We start from the raw sequence: 20,767 nt of genomic DNA on the forward strand, positions 1-20,767 counted from the left end.
GAGGAGTGCAATGGACGCGGGGAAGGGGCGATCCGTGCTCTAAGGATTCAATCCTTTCACCGTTAACAATAACAGGTTCCTGTGCGGACAAATGCGAACGGTCAACAACCGATTGGGTCGGTCCACCACGACCGCGTGTTGTTATGAAACATTACACATGGACGTTCGTGTTATATCGACCGTTTCGGGCGATGCGACGTTGACGTTCGCACGGAATGCTCGTACGAAAGCGTGTGGGCTTCGGAGATCGCGCCTTTTTACATCCACATCGCTCAGGGAAACGAGCACCGAGGCTCCAAGCTCGCGCCAATTCTGCTTTGCAAAGACATCGTTTGGAAAATGTTTCTATTATTTGCAAAGGAAATATTATAAGACGCCATAAAAGCAAGAAATTATGACGTTGCGGAGTTCATGTGATTGCGTAATAATCTCATCGCTGTTCAAGCGAATTTATACATTCGCGGAGGAATATTGACTCCGCCCACTGTGAATAAAAAAAAAGATGACGTATTTCCGCTTCCTGGGTGTAACTGAATGGGAGAGGGGTGGGGACGTGAAGTGTGATTTATTTATCCCCGGTTATTGTACTAGAACCTCGTTGGGAAGGACTGTGCATCAGTCGGCGGACAATCGGCCCAATGTTTCTGCAGTGCAGACCTAAACCGGTTGATCGTAGTCGATTTCGTTAATTCTATTAGTGTAATCGCTTTTTTTAAAGATTCACGACGGTGTATTTACGCCTCCTGCAAATAACAATAATCCGTTACAATTACCAAAGCAGGACACCGTTGGAAGGCAAAAAATATTTGTGATCGAAATCGAGAGAACACTGCCGCTAACTATATCGTCATGGCTCATATACACTGAACAACCTCGATATTGATCCTGACGGGTGCAGTCGAGCGCCGGGGTTGGCAGTCTGCGTTCCACATGATCCCAAATTAAATATTACACCAAGTTTCGTGAATGATGATTCATTGACTTAGTACGTACTTTGTCGATTCTTTAATGCATGAGCACGTACAATTGTAGACGACTTACTTGATGCACAAATAAATTGATCGACTAATGCATATCCACAAATGATGATTGCTACTGCGGGGCAGTACTATCTAAGCAGAATCGGGTGAGACACAATGCTCATCCAGGCAGAGTCACCATGAAGGCTTTTGCCCGAGCCCATGTTTGGTGGCCAGGTTTGGACAGTGACATTGAATCCAGAGCACGCCATTGTTACACTTGTCAAGCCCATGTGCTAAGACACCGCCACAGTCTCCATTGGCCATGTGGTCGTGGCCATCAAAACCATGGCCCAGACGACACATCGACCATGCTGGTTCATTTCAAGGGAAGCTTTTCCTTATCGTACTTGATGCTCACTCCAAATGGATTGAAGCTCTTGTGGTGCCATCCTCATCCTCTGCTGGAACAAATGAAGCTCTATGTCCCATGTTCGCACAATATGGTATTCCAACCTCCATTGGATCAGATAATGGATCGTCATTTATGAGTTCAGAGTTTCAGAACTTTTGTAAAATGAATGGCATTAAGCACTACACATCTGCCCCCCAACAAACCTGCCAGTAATGGTCAAGCCAGACATGCTGTTCAGATCATCAAGAATGGTCTAAGCCACGTCAAGGAAGGCTCCATTCAATCTCGTCTCGCTCATGTGTTGCTCAACTACCACACCAGACCACATCAAACCACCGGTCACTCACCTGCCAAGCTTATGATGGGTCATGAAATAACAACACGGTTATCATTATCATGATTACAGGCTCCGAAGAGAAAGGCAACATTTTCGGGATCGTGTCCGACAGCAAAGCGCAGCACAATCCTGAACTATTTCACCAGGTAATTCAAAGTTTCAGTGGCTGCATCATCCATTATCATATTTATATGCGAATCCATATTTTATGGACGTATCTCCTCCGAAACTGACTGACGGATTGTCGCCATTTTCGTCATGCGGGTGCTCTGCGGTCTTATGAACAGCATGGGCTATGTGAGATCGCGTCAGACGGACGGGTTTGGGAATTTTTGGCGATTTTCTAATTTTTACATTCGTTTGCATGGCGACGTGCGACGTCACCGCTGAGAGTCGTAATAACGTAATGACATCATCGGTCATTCGCTGACGTCATTACGTCTGTCGTCGATAGACCGTCACCACTGAGAGGCGTCAGCAATGTAAAACCTTCTTCTACACATGCTGACTACCTCAGAAGGTGAGTTTGACACACAAAAATGTAGCAAGAAACATTGTATTTAAATAAATTATATAAATAAAATTGTGAACACTGGATATATTGACGTGCCAACGAACCCTTACTTTTGAAACCTTGCGCGGGTTTGGCGAGTTATTATAATAATTAATGATCTGATGATCCGCAATGGTGAGTTGAGGTTTCGTGCTCTGGGTCATTTTGCCGCATCTTATGCTTGTCCGTTCGATATTTTCATTGATTTGTATTGGAAACATTTTGTGTATTTACATTGTTGTTGTAAAGAACCGTCACAGAGATTCCAAAATCTTCATCTTTTCTTTACAATCAGTTAATGACAGGCCTGAGGCCTTTTCGTCAGGTCGCTCGATATTCCAAATTTTCCTGTGGAGAATGTAAATTTATGGTCGGACACTGCGAGCTCTGGATAGATTAACCGGATTTTTCCTCTTCATGACAGGCCTGAGGCCTTTTCGTCAGGTAGCTCGGTATTGCCAAATTTTCCTGTAGAGAATGTAAATTTATGGTCGGACACTGCCAGTTCTGGTGAGATTTAGCGGTTTTTTACTTCTTAGTGACAGGCCTGAGGCCTTTTCGTCAGGTTGCTCGATATTCCCAAATTTTCCTGTGGAGAATGTAAATGTATGGTCGGACACTGCCAGTTCTGGTGAGATTTAGCGGTTTTTTACTTCTTAGTGACAGGCCTGAGGCCTTTTCGTCAGGTTGCTCGATATTCCCAAATTTTTCTGTGGAGAATGTAAATTTATGGTCGGACACTGCCAGCTCTGGTGAGATTTAGCGGTTTTTCCTCTTCATGACAGGCCTGAGGCCTTTTCGTCAAGTAGCTCAGTATTCCCAAATTTTCCTGTGGAGAATGTAAATTTATGGTCTGACACTGCCAACTCTGGTGAGATTTAGCGGTTTTTTACTTCTTAGTGACAGGCCTGAGGCCTTTTCGGCAGGTAGCTCGGTATTGCCAAATTTTCCTGTGGAGAATGTAAATTTATGGTCGGACACTGCCAGTTCTGGTGAGATTTAGCGGTTTTTTACTTCTTAGTGACAGGCCTGAGGCCTTTTCGTCAGGTAGCTCGATATTCCCAAATTTTTCTGTGGAGAATGTAAATTTATGGTCAGACACTGCGAGCTCTGGTGATATTTAGTGGCTTTTTTCTTCTTAGTGACAGGCCTGAGGCCTTTTCGTCAAGTAGCTCAGTATTCCCAAATTTTCCTGTGGAGAATGTAAATGTATGGTCGGATACTGCGAGCTCTGGATAGATTAACCGGTTTTTTCCTCTTCATGACAGGCCTGAGGCCTTTTCGTCAGGAAGCTCGATATTCCCAAATTTTCCTGTGGAGAATGTAAATTTATGGTCGGACACTGCCAGTTCTGGTGAGATTTAGCGGTTTTTTACTTCTTAGTGACAGGCCTGAGGCCTTTTCGTCAGGTAGCTCGATATTCCCAAATTTTTCTGTGGAGAATGTAAATTTATGGTCGGACACTGCCAGCTCTGGTGAGATTTAGCGGTTTTTCCTCTTCATGACAGGCCTGAGGCCTTTTCGTCAAGTAGCTCAGTATTCCCAAATTTTCCTGTGGAGAATGTAAATTTATGGTCTGACACTGCCAACTCTGGTGAGATTTAGCGGTTTTTTACTTCTTAGTGACAGGCCTGAGGCCTTTTCGTCAGGTAGCTCGGTATTGCCAAATTTTCCTGTGGAGAATGTAAATTTATGGTCGGACACTGCCAGTTCTGGTGAGATTTAGCGGTTTTTTACTTCTTAGTGACAGGCCTGAGGCCTTTTCGTCAGGTAGCTCGATATTCCCAAATTTTTCTGTGGAGAATGTAAATTTATGGTCAGACACTGCGAGCTCTGGTGATATTTAGTGGCTTTTTTCTTCTTAGTGACAGGCCTGAGGCCTTTTCGTCAAGTAGCTCAGTATTCCCAAATTTTCCTGTGGAGAATGTAAATGTATGGTCGGACACTGCCAGTTCTGGTGAGATTTAGCGGTTTTTTACTTCTTAGTGACAGGCCTGAGGCCTTTTCGTCAGGTTGCTCGATATTCCCAAATTTTTCTGTGGAGAATGTAAATTTATGGTCGGACACTGCCAGCTCTGGTGAGATTTAGCGGTTTTTCCTCTTCATGACAGGCCTGAGGCCTTTTCGTCAAGTAGCTCAGTATTCCCAAATTTTCCTGTGGAGAATGTAAATTTATGGTCTGACACTGCCAACTCTGGTGAGATTTAGCGGTTTTTTACTTCTTAGTGACAGGCCTGAGGCCTTTTCGGCAGGTAGCTCGGTATTGCCAAATTTTCCTGTGGAGAATGTAAATTTATGGTCGGACACTGCCAGTTCTGGTGAGATTTAGCGGTTTTTTACTTCTTAGTGACAGGCCTGAGGCCTTTTCGTCAGGTAGCTCGATATTCCCAAATTTTTCTGTGGAGAATGTAAATTTATGGTCAGACACTGCGAGCTCTGGTGATATTTAGTGGCTTTTTTCTTCTTAGTGACAGGCCTGAGGCCTTTTCGTCAAGTAGCTCAGTATTCCCAAATTTTCCTGTGGAGAATGTAAATGTATGGTCGGATACTGCGAGCTCTGGATAGATTAACCGGTTTTTTCCTCTTCATGACAGGCCTGAGGCCTTTTCGTCAGGAAGCTCGATATTCCCAAATTTTCCTGTGGAGAATGTAAATTTATGGTCGGACACTGCCAGTTCTGGTGAGATTTAGCGGTTTTTTACTTCTTAGTGACAGGCCTGAGGCCTTTTCGTCAGGTAGCTCGATATTCCCAAATTTTTCTGTGGAGAATGTAAATTTATGGTCGGACACTGCCAGCTCTGGTGAGATTTAGCGGTTTTTCCTCTTCATGACAGGCCTGAGGCCTTTTCGTCAAGTAGCTCAGTATTCCCAAATTTTCCTGTGGAGAATGTAAATTTATGGTCTGACACTGCCAACTCTGGTGAGATTTAGCGGTTTTTTACTTCTTAGTGACAGGCCTGAGGCCTTTTCGTCAGGTAGCTCGGTATTGCCAAATTTTCCTGTGGAGAATGTAAATTTATGGTCGGACACTGCCAGTTCTGGTGAGATTTAGCGGTTTTTTACTTCTTAGTGACAGGCCTGAGGCCTTTTCGTCAGGTAGCTCGATATTCCCAAATTTTTCTGTGGAGAATGTAAATTTATGGTCAGACACTGCGAGCTCTGGTGATATTTAGTGGCTTTTTTCTTCTTAGTGACAGGCCTGAGGCCTTTTCGTCAAGTAGCTCAGTATTCCCAAATTTTCCTGTGGAGAATGTAAATGTATGGTCGGACACTGCCAGTTCTGGTGAGATTTAGCGGTTTTTTACTTCTTAGTGACAGGCCTGAGGCCTTTTCGTCAGGTTGCTCGATATTCCCAAATTTTTCTGTGGAGAATGTAAATTTATGGTCGGACACTGCCAGCTCTGGTGAGATTTAGCGGTTTTTCCTCTTCATGACAGGCCTGAGGCCTTTTCGTCAAGTAGCTCAGTATTCCCAAATTTTCCTGTGGAGAATGTAAATTTATGGTCTGACACTGCCAACTCTGGTGAGATTTAGCGGTTTTTTACTTCTTAGTGACAGGCCTGAGGCCTTTTCGGCAGGTAGCTCGGTATTGCCAAATTTTCCTGTGGAGAATGTAAATTTATGGTCGGACACTGCCAGTTCTGGTGAGATTTAGCGGTTTTTTACTTCTTAGTGACAGGCCTGAGGCCTTTTCGTCAGGTAGCTCGATATTCCCAAATTTTTCTGTGGAGAATGTAAATTTATGGTCAGACACTGCGAGCTCTGGTGATATTTAGTGGCTTTTTTCTTCTTAGTGACAGGCCTGAGGCCTTTTCGTCAAGTAGCTCAGTATTCCCAAATTTTCCTGTGGAGAATGTAAATGTATGGTCGGATACTGCGAGCTCTGGATAGATTAACCGGTTTTTCCTCTTCATGACAGGCCTGAGGCCTTTTCGTCAGGAAGCTCGATATTCCCAAATTTTCCTGTGGAGAATGTAAATTTATGGTCGGACACTGCCAGTTCTGGTGAGATTTAGCGGTTTTTTACTTCTTAGTGACAGGCCTGAGGCCTTTTCGTCAGGTAGCTCGATATTCCCAAATTTTTCTGTGGAGAATGTAAATTTATGGTCGGACACTGCCAGCTCTGGTGAGATTTAGCGGTTTTTCCTCTTCATGACAGGCCTGAGGCCTTTTCGACAAGTAGCTCAGTATTCCCAAATTTTCCTGTGGAGAATGTAAATTTATGGTCTGACACTGCCAACTCTGGTGAGATTTAGCGGTTTTTTACTTCTTAGTGACAGGCCTGAGGCCTTTTCGTCAGGTAGCTCGGTATTGCCAAATTTTCCTGTGGAGAATGTAAATTTATGGTCGGACACTGCCAGTTCTGGTGAGATTTAGCGGTTTTTTACTTCTTAGTGACAGGCCTGAGGCCTTTTCGTCAGGTAGCTCGATATTCCCAAATTTTTCTGTGGAGAATGTAAATTTATGGTCAGACACTGCGAGCTCTGGTGATATTTAGTGGCTTTTTTCTTCTTAGTGACAGGCCTGAGGCCTTTTCGTCAAGTAGCTCAGTATTCCCAAATTTTCCTGTGGAGAATGTAAATGTATGGTCGGACACTGCCAGTTCTGGTGAGATTTAGCGGTTTTTTACTTCTTAGTGACAGGCCTGAGGCCTTTTCGTCAGGTTGCTCGATATTCCCAAATTTTTCTGTGGAGAATGTAAATTTATGGTCGGACACTGCCAGCTCTGGTGAGATTTAGCGGTTTTTCCTCTTCATGACAGGCCTGAGGCCTTTTCGTCAAGTAGCTCAGTATTCCCAAATTTTCCTGTGGAGAATGTAAATTTATGGTCTGACACTGCCAGCTCTGGTGAGATTTAGCGGTTTTTCCTCTTCATGACAGGCCTGAGGCCTTTTGGGCAGGTATCTCGGTATTGTCCAATTTTCCTGTGGAGAATGTAAATTTATGGTCGGACACTGCCAGTTCTGGTGAGATTTAGGGGTTTAATTACTTCTTAGTGACAGGCCTGAGGCCTTTTCGTCAGGTAGCTCGATATTCCCAAATTTTTCTGTGGAGAATGTAAATTTATGGTCAGACACTGCGAGCTCTGGTGATATTTAGTGGCTTTTTTCTTCTTAGTGACAGGCCTGAGGCCTTTTCGTCAAGTAGCTCAGTATTCCCAAATTTTCCTGTGGAGAATGTAAATGTATGGTCGGATACTGCGAGCTCTGGATGGGTTAACCGGTTTTTTCCTCTTCATGACAGGCCTGAGGCCTTTTCGTCAGCAGGCTCGATATTCCCAAATTTTCCTGTGGAGAATGTAAATTTATGGTCTGACACTGCCAGCTCTGGTGAGATTTAGCGGTTTTTTTCCTCTTCGTGACAGGCCTGAGACCTTTCCGTCAGGTAGCTCAGTATTCCCAAATTTTCCTGTGGAGAATGTAAATTTCTGGGCAGACTGCCAGCTCTGGTGAGATTTAGCGGTTTTTTTCCTCTTCGTGACAGGCCTGAGACCTTTCCGTCAGGTAGCTCAGTATTCCCAAATTTTCCTGTGGAGAATGTAAATTTATGGTCTGACACTGCCAACTCTGGTGAGATTTAGCGGTTTTTTACTTCTTAGTGACAGGCCTGAGGCCTTTTCGTCAGGTAGCTCGGTATTGCCAAATTTTCCTGTGGAGAATGTAAATTTATGGTCGGACACTGCCAGTTCTGGTGAGATTTAGCGGTTTTTTACTTCTTAGTGACAGGCCTGAGGCCTTTTCGTCAGGTAGCTCGATATTCCCAAATTTTTCTGTGGAGAATGTAAATTTATGGTCAGACACTGCGAGCTCTGGTGATATTTAGTGGCTTTTTTCTTCTTAGTGACAGGCCTGAGGCCTTTTCGTCAAGTAGCTCAGTATTCCCAAATTTTCCTGTGGAGAATGTAAATGTATGGTCGGATACTGCGAGCTCTGGATAGATTAACCGGTTTTTTCCTCTTCATGACAGGCCTGAGGCCTTTTCGTCAGGAAGCTCGATATTCCCAAATTTTCCTGTGGAGAATGTAAATTTATGGTCGGACACTGCCAGTTCTGGTGAGATTTAGCGGTTTTTTACTTCTTAGTGACAGGCCTGAGGCCTTTTCGTCAGGTAGCTCGATATTCCCAAATTTTTCTGTGGAGAATGTAAATTTATGGTCGGACACTGCCAGCTCTGGTGAGATTTAGCGGTTTTTCCTCTTCATGACAGGCCTGAGGCCTTTTCGTCAAGTAGCTCAGTATTCCCAAATTTTCCTGTGGAGAATGTAAATTTATGGTCTGACACTGCCAACTCTGGTGAGATTTAGCGGTTTTTTACTTCTTAGTGACAGGCCTGAGGCCTTTTCGTCAGGTAGCTCGGTATTGCCAAATTTTCCTGTGGAGAATGTAAATTTATGGTCGGACACTGCCAGTTCTGGTGAGATTTAGCGGTTTTTTACTTCTTAGTGACAGGCCTGAGGCCTTTTCGTCAGGTAGCTCGATATTCCCAAATTTTTCTGTGGAGAATGTAAATTTATGGTCAGACACTGCGAGCTCTGGTGATATTTAGTGGCTTTTTTCTTCTTAGTGACAGGCCTGAGGCCTTTTCGTCAAGTAGCTCAGTATTCCCAAATTTTCCTGTGGAGAATGTAAATGTATGGTCGGATACTGCGAGCTCTGGATGGGTTAACCGGTTTTTTCCTCTTCATGACAGGCCTGAGGCCTTTTCGTCAGGAAGCTCGATATTCCCAAATTTTCCTGTGGAGAATGTAAATTTATGGTCGGACACTGCCAGTTCTGGTGAGATTTAGCGGTTTTTTACTTCTTAGTGACAGGCCTGAGGCCTTTTCGTCAGGTAGCTCGATATTCCCAAATTTTTCTGTGGAGAATGTAAATTTATGGTCGGACACTGCCAGCTCTGGTGAGATTTAGCGGTTTTTCCTCTTCATGACAGGCCTGAGGCCTTTTCGACAAGTAGCTCAGTATTCCCAAATTTTCCTGTGGAGAATGTAAATTTATGGTCTGACACTGCCAACTCTGGTGAGATTTAGCGGTTTTTTACTTCTTAGTGACAGGCCTGAGGCCTTTTCGTCAGGTAGCTCGGTATTGCCAAATTTTCCTGTGGAGAATGTAAATTTATGGTCAGACACTGCCAACTCTGGTGAGATTTAGCGGTTTTTTACTTCTTAGTGACAGGCCTGAGGCCTTTTCGTCAGGTAGCTCGATATTCCCAAATTTTTCTGTGGAGAATGTAAATTTATGGTCAGACACTGCGAGCTCTGGTGAGATTTAGCGGTTTTTCCTCTTCATGACAGGCCTAAGGCCTTTTCGTCAAGTAGCTCAGTATTCCCAAATTTTCCTGTGGAGAATGTAAATTTATGGTCTGACACTGCCAACTCTGGTGAGATTTAGCGGTTTTTTACTTCTTAGTGACAGGCCTGAGGCCTTTTCGGCAGGTAGCTCGGTATTGCCAAATTTTCCTGTGGAGAATGTAAATTTATGGTCGGACACTGCCAGTTCTGGTGAGATTTAGCGGTTTTTTACTTCTTAGTGACAGGCCTGAGGCCTTTTCGTCAGGTAGCTCGATATTCCCAAATTTTTCTGTGGAGAATGTAAATTTATGGTCAGACACTGCGAGCTCTGGTGATATTTAGTGGCTTTTTTCTTCTTAGTGACAGGCCTGAGGCCTTTTCGTCAAGTAGCTCAGTATTCCCAAATTTTCCTGTGGAGAATGTAAATGTATGGTCGGATACTGCGAGCTCTGGATAGATTAACCGGTTTTTTCCTCTTCATGACAGGCCTGAGGCCTTTTCGTCAGGAAGCTCGATATTCCCAAATTTTCCTGTGGAGAATGTAAATTTATGGTCGGACACTGCCAGTTCTGGTGAGATTTAGCGGTTTTTTACTTCTTAGTGACAGGCCTGAGGCCTTTTCGTCAGGTAGCTCGGTATTGCCAAATTTTCCTGTGGAGAATGTAAATTTATGGTCGGACACTGCCAGTTCTGGTGAGATTTAGCGGTTTTTCCTCTTCATGACAGGCCTGAGGCCTTTTCGACAAGTAGCTCAGTATTCCCAAATTTTCCTGTGGAGAATGTAAATTTATGGTCTGACACTGCCAACTCTGGTGAGATTTAGCGGTTTTTTACTTCTTAGTGACAGGCCTGAGGCCTTTTCGTCAGGTAGCTCGGTATTGCCAAATTTTCCTGTGGAGAATGTAAATTTATGGTCGGACACTGCCAGTTCTGGTGAGATTTAGCGGTTTTTTACTTCTTAGTGACAGGCCTGAGGCCTTTTCGTCAGGTAGCTCGATATTCCCAAATTTTTCTGTGGAGAATGTAAATTTATGGTCAGACACTGCGAGCTCTGGTGATATTTAGTGGCTTTTTTCTTCTTAGTGACAGGCCTGAGGCCTTTTCGTCAAGTAGCTCAGTATTCCCAAATTTTCCTGTGGAGAATGTAAATGTATGGTCGGATACTGCGAGCTCTGGATAGATTAACCGGTTTTTTCCTCTTCATGACAGGCCTGAGGCCTTTTCGTCAGGAAGCTCGATATTCCCAAATTTTCCTGTGGAGAATGTAAATTTATGGTCGGACACTGCCAGTTCTGGTGAGATTTAGCGGTTTTTTACTTCTTAGTGACAGGCCTGAGGCCTTTTCGTCAGGTAGCTCGATATTCCCAAATTTTTCTGTGGAGAATGTAAATTTATGGTCTGACACTGCCAACTCTGGTGAGATTTAGCGGTTTTTTACTTCTTAGTGACAGGCCTGAGGCCTTTTCGGCAGGTAGCTCGGTATTGCCAAATTTTCCTGTGGAGAATGTAAATTTATGGTCGGACACTGCCAGTTCTGGTGAGATTTAGCGGTTTTTACTTCTTAGTGACAGGCCTGAGGCCTTTTCGTCAGGTAGCTCGATATTCCCAAATTTTTCTGTGGAGAATGTAAATTTATGGTCAGACACTGCCAGCTCTGGTGATATTTAGTGGCTTTTTACTTCTTAGTGACAGGCCTGAGGCCTTTTCGTCAAGTAGCTCAGTATTCCCAAATTTTCCTGTGGAGAATGTAAATGTATGGTCGGATACTGCGAGCTCTGGATAGATTAACCGGTTTTTCTTCTTCATGACAGGCCTGAGGCCTTTTCGTCAGGAAGCTCGATATTCCCAAATTTTCCTGTGGAGAATGTAAATGTATGGTCGGACACTGGCAGTTCTGGAGAGATTTAGCGGATTTTTACTTGTTAGTGACAGGCCTGAGGCCTTTTCGTCAGGTTGCTCGATATTCCCAAATTTTTCTGTGGAGAATGTAAATTTATGGTCGGACACTGCCAGCTCTGGTGAGATTTAGCGGTTTTTCCTCTTCATGACAGGCCTGAGGCCTTTTCGTCAAGTAGCTCAGTATTCCCAAATTTTCCTGTGGAGAATGTAAATTTATGGTCTGACACTGCCAACTCTGGTGAGATTTAGCGGTTTTTTACTTCTTAGTGACAGGCCTGAGGCCTTTTCGGCAGGTAGCTCGGTATTGCCAAATTTTCCTGTGGAGAATGTAAATTTATGGTCGGACACTGCCAGTTCTGGTGAGATTTAGCGGTTTTTTACTTCTTAGTGACAGGCCTGAGGCCTTTTCGTCAGGTAGCTCGATATTCCCAAATTTTTCTGTGGAGAATGTAAATTTATGGTCAGACACTGCGAGCTCTGGTGATATTTAGTGGCTTTTTTCTTCTTAGTGACAGGCCTGAGGCCTTTTCGTCAAGTAGCTCAGTATTCCCAAATTTTCCTGTGGAGAATGTAAATGTATGGTCGGATACTGCGAGCTCTGGATAGATTAACCGGTTTTTTCCTCTTCATGACAGGCCTGAGGCCTTTTTGTCAGCAGGCTCGATATTCCCCAATTTTCCTGTGGAGAATGTAAATTTATGGTCAGACACTGCCAGCTCTGGTGAGATTTAGCGTTTTTTTTCCTCTTCGTGACAGGCCTGAGACCTTTCCGTCAGGTAGCTCGGAATTCCCAAATTTTCCTGTGGAGAATGTAAATTTTTGGGCAGACTGCCAGCTCTGGTGAGATTTAGCGGTTTTTTTCCTCTTCGTGACAGGCCTGAGACCTTTCCGTCAGGTAGCTCAGTATTCCCAAATTTTCCTGTGGAGAATGTAAATTTATGGTCTGACACTGCCAACTCTGGTGAGATTTAGCGGTTTTTTACTTCTTAGTGACAGGCCTGAGGCCTTTTCGTCAGGTAGCTCGGTATTGCCAAATTTTCCTGTGGAGAATGTAAATTTATGGTCGGACACTGCCAGTTCTGGTGAGATTTAGCGGTTTTTTACTTCTTAGTGACAGGCCTGAGGCCTTTTCGTCAGGTAGCTCGATATTCCCAAATTTTTCTGTGGAGAATGTAAATTTATGGTCAGACACTGCGAGCTCTGGTGATATTTAGTGGCTTTTTTCTTCTTAGTGACAGGCCTGAGGCCTTTTCGTCAAGTAGCTCAGTATTCCCAAATTTTCCTGTGGAGAATGTAAATGTATGGTCGGATACTGCGAGCTCTGGATAGATTAACCGGTTTTTTCCTCTTCATGACAGGCCTGAGGCCTTTTCGTCAGGAAGCTCGATATTCCCAAATTTTCCTGTGGAGAATGTAAATTTATGGTCGGACACTGCCAGTTCTGGTGAGATTTAGCGGTTTTTTACTTCTTAGTGACAGGCCTGAGGCCTTTTCGTCAGGTAGCTCGATATTCCCAAATTTTTCTGTGGAGAATGTAAATTTATGGTCGGACACTGCCAGCTCTGGTGAGATTTAGCGGTTTTTCCTCTTCATGACAGGCCTGAGGCCTTTTCGACAAGTAGCTCAGTATTCCCAAATTTTCCTGTGGAGAATGTAAATTTATGGTCTGACACTGCCAACTCTGGTGAGATTTAGCGGTTTTTTACTTCTTAGTGACAGGCCTGAGGCCTTTTCGTCAGGTAGCTCGGTATTGCCAAATTTTCCTGTGGAGAATGTAAATTTATGGTCAGACACTGCCAACTCTGGTGAGATTTAGCGGTTTTTTACTTCTTAGTGACAGGCCTGAGGCCTTTTCGTCAGGTAGCTCGATATTCCCAAATTTTTCTGTGGAGAATGTAAATTTATGGTCAGACACTGCGAGCTCTGGTGAGATTTAGCGGTTTTTCCTCTTCATGACAGGCCTAAGGCCTTTTCGTCAAGTAGCTCAGTATTCCCAAATTTTCCTGTGGAGAATGTAAATTTATGGTCTGACACTGCCAACTCTGGTGAGATTTAGCGGTTTTTTACTTCTTAGTGACAGGCCTGAGGCCTTTTCGGCAGGTAGCTCGGTATTGCCAAATTTTCCTGTGGAGAATGTAAATTTATGGTCGGACACTGCCAGTTCTGGTGAGATTTAGCGGTTTTTTTACTTCTTAGTGACAGGCCTGAGGCCTTTTCGTCAGGTAGCTCGATATTCCCAAATTTTTCTGTGGAGAATGTAAATTTATGGTCAGACACTGCGAGCTCTGGTGATATTTAGTGGCTTTTTTCTTCTTAGTGACAGGCCTGAGGCCTTTTCGTCAAGTAGCTCAGTATTCCCAAATTTTCCTGTGGAGAATGTAAATGTATGGTCGGATACTGCGAGCTCTGGATAGATTAACCGGTTTTTTCCTCTTCATGACAGGCCTGAGGCCTTTTCGTCAGGAAGCTCGATATTCCCAAATTTTCCTGTGGAGAATGTAAATTTATGGTCGGACACTGCCAGTTCTGGTGAGATTTAGCGGTTTATTACTTCTTAGTGACAGGCCTGAGGCCTTTTCGTCAGGTAGCTCGATATTCCCAAATTTTTCTGTGGAGAATGTAAATTTATGGTCGGACACTGCCAGCTCTGGTGAGATTTAGCGGTTTTTCCTCTTCATGACAGGCCTGAGGCCTTTTCGACAAGTAGCTCAGTATTCCCAAATTTTCCTGTGGAGAATGTAAATTTATGGTCTGACACTGCCAACTCTGGTGAGATTTAGCGGTTTTTTACTTCTTAGTGACAGGCCTGAGGCCTTTTCGTCAGGTAGCTCGGTATTGCCAAATTTTCCTGTGGAGAATGTAAATTTATGGTCGGACACTGCCAGTTCTGGTGAGATTTAGCGGTTTTTTACTTCTTAGTGACAGGCCTGAGGCCTTTTCGTCAGGTAGCTCGATATTCCCAAATTTTTCTGTGGAGAATGTAAATTTATGGTCAGACACTGCGAGCTCTGGTGATATTTAGTGGCTTTTTCTTCTTAGTGACAGGCCTGAGGCCTTTTCGTCAAGTAGCTCAGTATTCCCAAATTTTCCTGTGGAGAATGTAAATGTATGGTCGGACACTGCCAGTTCTGGTGAGATTTAGCGGTTTTTTACTTCTTAGTGACAGGCCTGAGGCCTTTTCGTCAGGTTGCTCGATATTCCCAAATTTTTCTGTGGAGAATGTAAATTTATGGTCGGACACTGCCAGCTCTGGTGAGATTTAGCGGTTTTTCCTCTTCATGACAGGCCTGAGGCCTTTTCGTCAAGTAGCTCAGTATTCCCAAATTTTCCTGTGGAGAATGTAAATTTATGGTCTGACACTGCCAACTCTGGTGAGATTTAGCGGTTTTTTACTTCTTAGTGACAGGCCTGAGGCCTTTTCGTCAAGTAGCTCAGTATTCCCAAATTTTCCTGTGGAGAATGTAAATTTATGGTCTGACACTGCCAACTCTGGTGAGATTTAGCGGTTTTTTACTTCTTAGTGACAGGCCTGAGGCCTTTTCGGCAGGTAGCTCGGTATTGCCAAATTTTCCTGTGGAGAATGTAAATTTATGGTCGGACACTGCCAGTTCTGGTGAGATTTAGCGGTTTTTTTACTTCTTAGTGACAGGCCTGAGGCCTTTTCGTCAGGTAGCTCGATATTCCCAAATTTTTCTGTGGAGAATGTAAATTTATGGTCAGACACTGCGAGCTCTGGTGATATTTAGTGGCTTTTTCTTCTTAGTGACAGGCCTGAGGCCTTTTTGTCAGCAGGCTCGATATTCCCCAATTTTCCTGTGGAGAATGTAAATTTATGGTCAGACACTGCCAGCTCTGGTGAGATTTAGCGTTTTTTTTCCTCTTCGTGACAGGCCTGAGACCTTTCCGTCAGGTAGCTCGGAATTCCCAAATTTTCCTGTGGAGAATGTAAATTTTTGGGCAGACTGCCAGCTCTGGTGAGATTTAGCGGTTTTTTTCCTCTTCGTGACAGGCCTGAGACCTTTCCGTCAGGTAGCTCAGTATTCCCAAATTTTCCTGTGGAGAATGTAAATTTATGGTCTGACACTGCCAACTCTGGTGAGATTTAGCGGTTTTTTACTTCTTAGTGACAGGCCTGAGGCCTTTTCGTCAGGTAGCTCGGTATTCCCAAATTTTCCTGTGGAGAATGTAAATTTATGGTCGGACACTGCCAGTTCTGGTGAGATTTAGCGGTTTTTTACTTCTTAGTGACAGGCCTGAGGCCTTTTCGTCAGGTAGCTCGATATTCCCAAATTTTTCTGTGGAGAATGTAAATTTATGGTCAGACACTGCGAGCTCTGGTGATATTTAGTGGCTTTTTTCTTCTTAGTGACAGGCCTGAGGCCTTTTCGTCAAGTAGCTCAGTATTCCCAAATTTTCCTGTGGAGAATGTAAATGTATGGTCGGATACTGCGAGCTCTGGATAGATTAACCGGTTTTTTCCTCTTCATGACAGGCCTGAGGCCTTTTCGTCAGGAAGCTCGATATTCCCAAATTTTCCTGTGGAGAATGTAAATTTATGGTCGGACACTGCCAGTTCTGGTGAGATTTAGCGGTTTTTTACTTGTGCAGGCCTGAGCATTTTTCGTCAGGTAGCTCGATATTCCCAAATTTTTCTGTGGAGAATGTAAATTTATGGTCGGACACTGCCAGCTCTGGTGAGATTTAGCGGTTTTTCCTCTTCATGACAGGCCTGAGGCCTTTTCGACAAGTAGCTCAGTATTCCCAAATTTTCCTGTGGAGAATGTAAATTTATGGTCTGACACTGCCAACTCTGGTGAGATTTAGCGGTTTTTTACTTCTTAGTGACAGGCCTGAGGCCTTTTCGTCAGGTAGCTCGGTATTGCCAAATTTTCCTGTGGAGAATGTAAATTTATGGTCAGACACTGCCAACTCTGGTGAGATTTAGCGGTTTTACTTCTTAGTGACAGGCCTGAGGCCTTTTCGTCAGGTAGCTCGATATTCCCAAATTTTTCCTGTGGAGAATGTAAATTTATGGTCAGACACTGCGAGCTCTGGTGAGATTTAGCGGTTTTTTCTTCTTAGTGACAGGCCTAAGGCCTTTTCGTCAAGGTAGCTCAGTATTCCCAAATTTTCCTGTGGAGAATGTAAATTTATGGTCAGACACTGCCAGAGCTCTGGTGAGATTTAGCGGTTTTTTACTTCTTAGTGACAGGCCTGAGGCCTTTTCGTCAGGTAGCTCGGTATTCCCAAATTTTCCCTGTGGAGAATGTAAATTTATGGTCGGACACTGCCAGTTCTGGTGAGATTTAGCGGTTTATTACTTCTTAGTGACAGGCCTGAGGCCTTTTCGTCAGGTAGCTCGATATTCCCAAATTTTTCTGTGGAGAATGTAAATTTATGGTCGGACACTGCCAGCTCTGGTGAGATTTAGCGGTTTTCCTCTTCATGACAGGCCTGAGGCCTTTTCGACAAGTAGCTCAGTATTCCCAAATTTTCCTGTGGAGAATGTAAATTTATGGTCTGACACTGCCAACTCTGGTGAGATTTAGCGGTTTTTTACTTCTTAGTGACAGGCCTGAGGCCTTTTCGTCAGGTAGCTCGGTATTGCCAAATTTTCCTGTGGAGAATGTAAATTTATGGTCAGACACTGCCAACTCTGGTGAGATTTAGCGGTTTTTTACTTCTTAGTGACAGGCCTGAGGCCTTTTCGTCAGGTAGCTCGATATTCCCAAATTTTTCTGTGGAGAATGTAAATTTATGGTCAGACACTGCGAGCTCTGGTGATATTTAGTGGCTTTTTTCTTCTTTGTGACAGGCCTGAGGCCTTTTCGTCAGGTAGCTCGGTATTCCCAAATTTTTCTGTGGAGAATGTAAATTTATGGTCAGACACTGCGAGCTCTGGTGAGATTTAGCGGTTTTTCCTCTTCATGACAGGCCTAAGGCCTTTTCGTCAAGTAGCTCAGTATTCCCAAATTTTCCTGTGGAGAATGTAAATTTATGGTCTGACACTGCCAACTCTGGTGAGATTTAGCGGTTTTTTACTTCTTAGTGACAGGCCTGAGGCCTTTTCGGCAGGTAGCTCGGTATTGCCAAATTTTCCTGTGGAGAATGTAAATTTATGGTCGGACACTGCCAGTTCTGGTGAGATTTAGCGGTTTTTTTACTTCTTAGTGACAGGCCTGAGGCCTTTTCGTCAGGTAGCTCGATATTCCCAAATTTTTCTGTGGAGAATGTAAATTTATGGTCAGACACTGCGAGCTCTGGTGATATTTAGTGGCTTTTTTTCTTCTTAGTGACAGGCCTGAGGCCTTTTCGTCAAGTAGCTCAGTATTCCCAAATTTTCCTGTGGAGAATGTAAATGTATGGTCGGATACTGCGAGCTCTGGATAGATTAACCGGTTTTTTCCTCTTCATGACAGGCCTGAGGCCTTTTCGTCAGGAAGCTCGATATTCCCAAATTTTCCTGTGGAGAATGTAAATTTATGGTCGGACACTGCCAGTTCTGGTGAGATTTAGCGGTTTATTACTTCTTAGTGACAGGCCTGAGGCCTTTTCGTCAGGTAGCTCGATATTCCCAAATTTTTCTGTGGAGAATGTAAATTTATGATCAGACACTGCGAGCTCTGGTGATATTTAGTGGCTTTTTTTCTTCTTAGTGACAGGCCTGAGGCCTTTTAGTCAAATAGCTCAGTATTCCCAAATTTTCCTGTGGAGAATGTAAATGCATGGTCGGATACTGCGAGCTCTGGATGAGATTAACCGGTTTTTTCCTCTTCATGACAGGCCTGAGGCCTTTCCGTCAGGAAGCTCGATATTCCCAAATTTTCCTGTGGAGAATGTAAATTTATGGTCGGACACTGCCAGCTCTGGTGAGATTTAGCGGTTTTTCCTTCTTAGTGACAGGCCTGAGGCCTTTTCGACAAGTAGCTCAGTATTCCCAAATTTTCCTGTGGAGAATGTAAATTTATGGTCTGACACTGCCAACTCTGGTGAGATTTAGCGGTTTTTTACTTCTTAGTGACAGGCCTGAGGCCTTTTCGTCAGGTAGCTCGGTATTGCCAAATTTTCCTGTGGAGAATGTAAATTTATGGTCAGACACTGCCAACTCTGGTGAGATTTAGCGGTTTTTTACTTCTTAGTGACAGGCCTGAGGCCTTTTCGTCAGGTAGCTCGATATTCCCAAATTTTTCTGTGGAGAATGTAAATTTATGGTCAGACACTGCGAGCTCTGGTGAGATTTAGCGGTTTTTCCTCTTCATGACAGGCCTAAGGCCTTTTCGTCAAGTAGCTCAGTATTCCCAAATTTTCCTGTGGAGAATGTAAATTTATGGTCTGACACTGCCAACTCTGGTGAGATTTAGCGGTTTTTTACTTCTTAGTGACAGGCCTGAGGCCTTTTCGGCAGGTAGCTCGGTATTGCCAAATTTTCCTGTGGAGAATGTAAATTTATGGTCGGACACTGCCAGTTCTGGTGAGATTTAGCGGTTTTTTACTTCTTAGTGACAGGCCTGAGGCCTTTTCGTCAGGTAGCTCGATATTCCCAAATTTTTCTGTGGAGAATGTAAATTTATGGTCAGACACTGCGAGCTCTGGTGATATTTAGTGGCTTTTTTCTTCTTAGTGACAGGCCTGAGGCCTTTTCGTCAAGTAGCTCAGTATTCCCAAATTTTCCTGTGGAGAATGTAAATGTATGGTCGGATACTGCGAGCTCTGGATAGATTAACCGGTTTTTTCCTCTTCATGACAGGCCTGAGGCCTTTTCGTCAGGAAGCTCGATATTCCCAAATTTTCCTGTGGAGAATGTAAATTTATGGTCGGACACTGCCAGTTCTGGTGAGATTTAGCGGTTTTTTACTTCTTAGTGACAGGCCTGAGGCCTTTTCGTCAGGTAGCTCGATATTCCCAAATTTTTCTGTGGAGAATGTAAATTTATGGTCGGACACTGCCAGCTCTGGTGAGATTTAGCGGTTTTTCCTCTTCATGACAGGCCTGAGGCCTTTTCGTCAAGTAGCTCAGTATTCCCAAATTTTCCTGTGGAGAATGTAAATTTATGGTCGGACACTGCCAGTTCTGGTGAGATTTAGCGGTTTTTTACTTCTTAGTGACAGGCCTGAGGCCTTTTCGTCAGGTAGCTCGATATTCCCAAATTTTTCTGTGGAGAATGTAAATTTATGGTCAGACACTGCGAGCTCTGGTGAGATTTAGCGGTTTTTCCTCTTCATGACAGGCCTAAGGCCTTTTCGTCAAGTAGCTCAGTATTCCCAAATTTTCCTGTGGAGAATGTAAATTTATGGTCTGACACTGCCAACTCTGGTGAGATTTAGCGGTTTTTTACTTCTTAGTGACAGGCCTGAGGCCTTTTCGTCAGGTAGCTCGGTATTGCCAAATTTTCCTGTGGAGAATGTAAATTTATGGTCAGACACTGCCAACTCTGGTGAGATTTAGCGGTTTTTTACTTCTTAGTGACAGGCCTGAGGCCTTTTCGTCAGGTAGCTCGATATTCCCAAATTTTTCTGTGGAGAATGTAAATTTATGGTCAGACACTGCGAGCTCTGGTGAGATTTAGCGGTTTTTCCTCTTCATGACAGGCCTAAGGCCTTTTCGTCAAGTAGCTCAGTATTCCCAAATTTTCCTGTGGAGAATGTAAATTTATGGTCTGACACTGCCAACTCTGGTGAGATTTAGCGGTTTTTTACTTCTTAGTGACAGGCCTGAGGCCTTTTCGTCAGGTAGCTCGGTATTGCCAAATTTTCCTGTGGAGAATGTAAATTTATGCTCAGACACTGCCAACTCTGGTGAGATTTAGCGGTTTTTTACTTCTTAGTGACAGGCCTGAGGCCTTTTTGTCAGGTAGCTCGATATTCCCAAATTTTTCTGTGGAGAATGTAAATTTATGGTCAGACACTGCGAGCTCTGGTGATATTTAGCGGTTTTTCCTCTTCATGACAGGCCTGAGGCCTTTTCGTCAAGTAGCTCAGTATTCCCAAATTTTCCTGTGGAGAATGTAAATTTATGGTCTGACACTGCCAACTCTGGTGAGATTTAGCGGTTTTTTACTTCTTAGTGACAGGCCTGAGGCCTTTTCGTCAGGTAGCTCGGTATTGCCAAATTTTCCTGTGGAGAATGTAAATTTATGGTCAGACACTGCGAGCTCTGGTGATATTTAGTGGCTTTTTTCTTCTTTGTGACAGGCCTGAGGCCTTTTCGTCAAATAGCTCAGTATTCCCAAATTTTCCTATGGAGAATGTAAATGCATGGTCGGATACTGCGAGCTCTGGATAGATTAACCGTTTTTTTCCTCTTCATGACAGGCCTG

General features: G+C 43.9%; 1 long non-coding RNA gene across 1 annotated transcript in view; it reads left to right on the forward strand.

Annotated features, from left to right (window-relative positions):
* Window positions 1-2,145: 2,145 nt before the first annotated feature.
* Window positions 2,146-20,767, forward strand: part of LOC147029817 (uncharacterized) — a 110,207-nt gene continuing 91,585 nt past the window's right edge. The window contains exon 1 of the long non-coding RNA XR_015056097.1: window positions 2,146-2,231. This is a non-coding gene — a long non-coding RNA (uncharacterized LOC147029817). The remainder of the gene's footprint in view (window positions 2,232-20,767) is intronic.

The sequence above is a fragment of the Eptatretus burgeri genome, chromosome 3 (genome assembly GCF_056783735.1).
Source record: "Eptatretus burgeri isolate ZD-2024b chromosome 3, Ebu_testis_v1, whole genome shotgun sequence".
Classification (NCBI taxonomy): domain Eukaryota; kingdom Metazoa; phylum Chordata; class Myxini; order Myxiniformes; family Myxinidae; genus Eptatretus; species Eptatretus burgeri.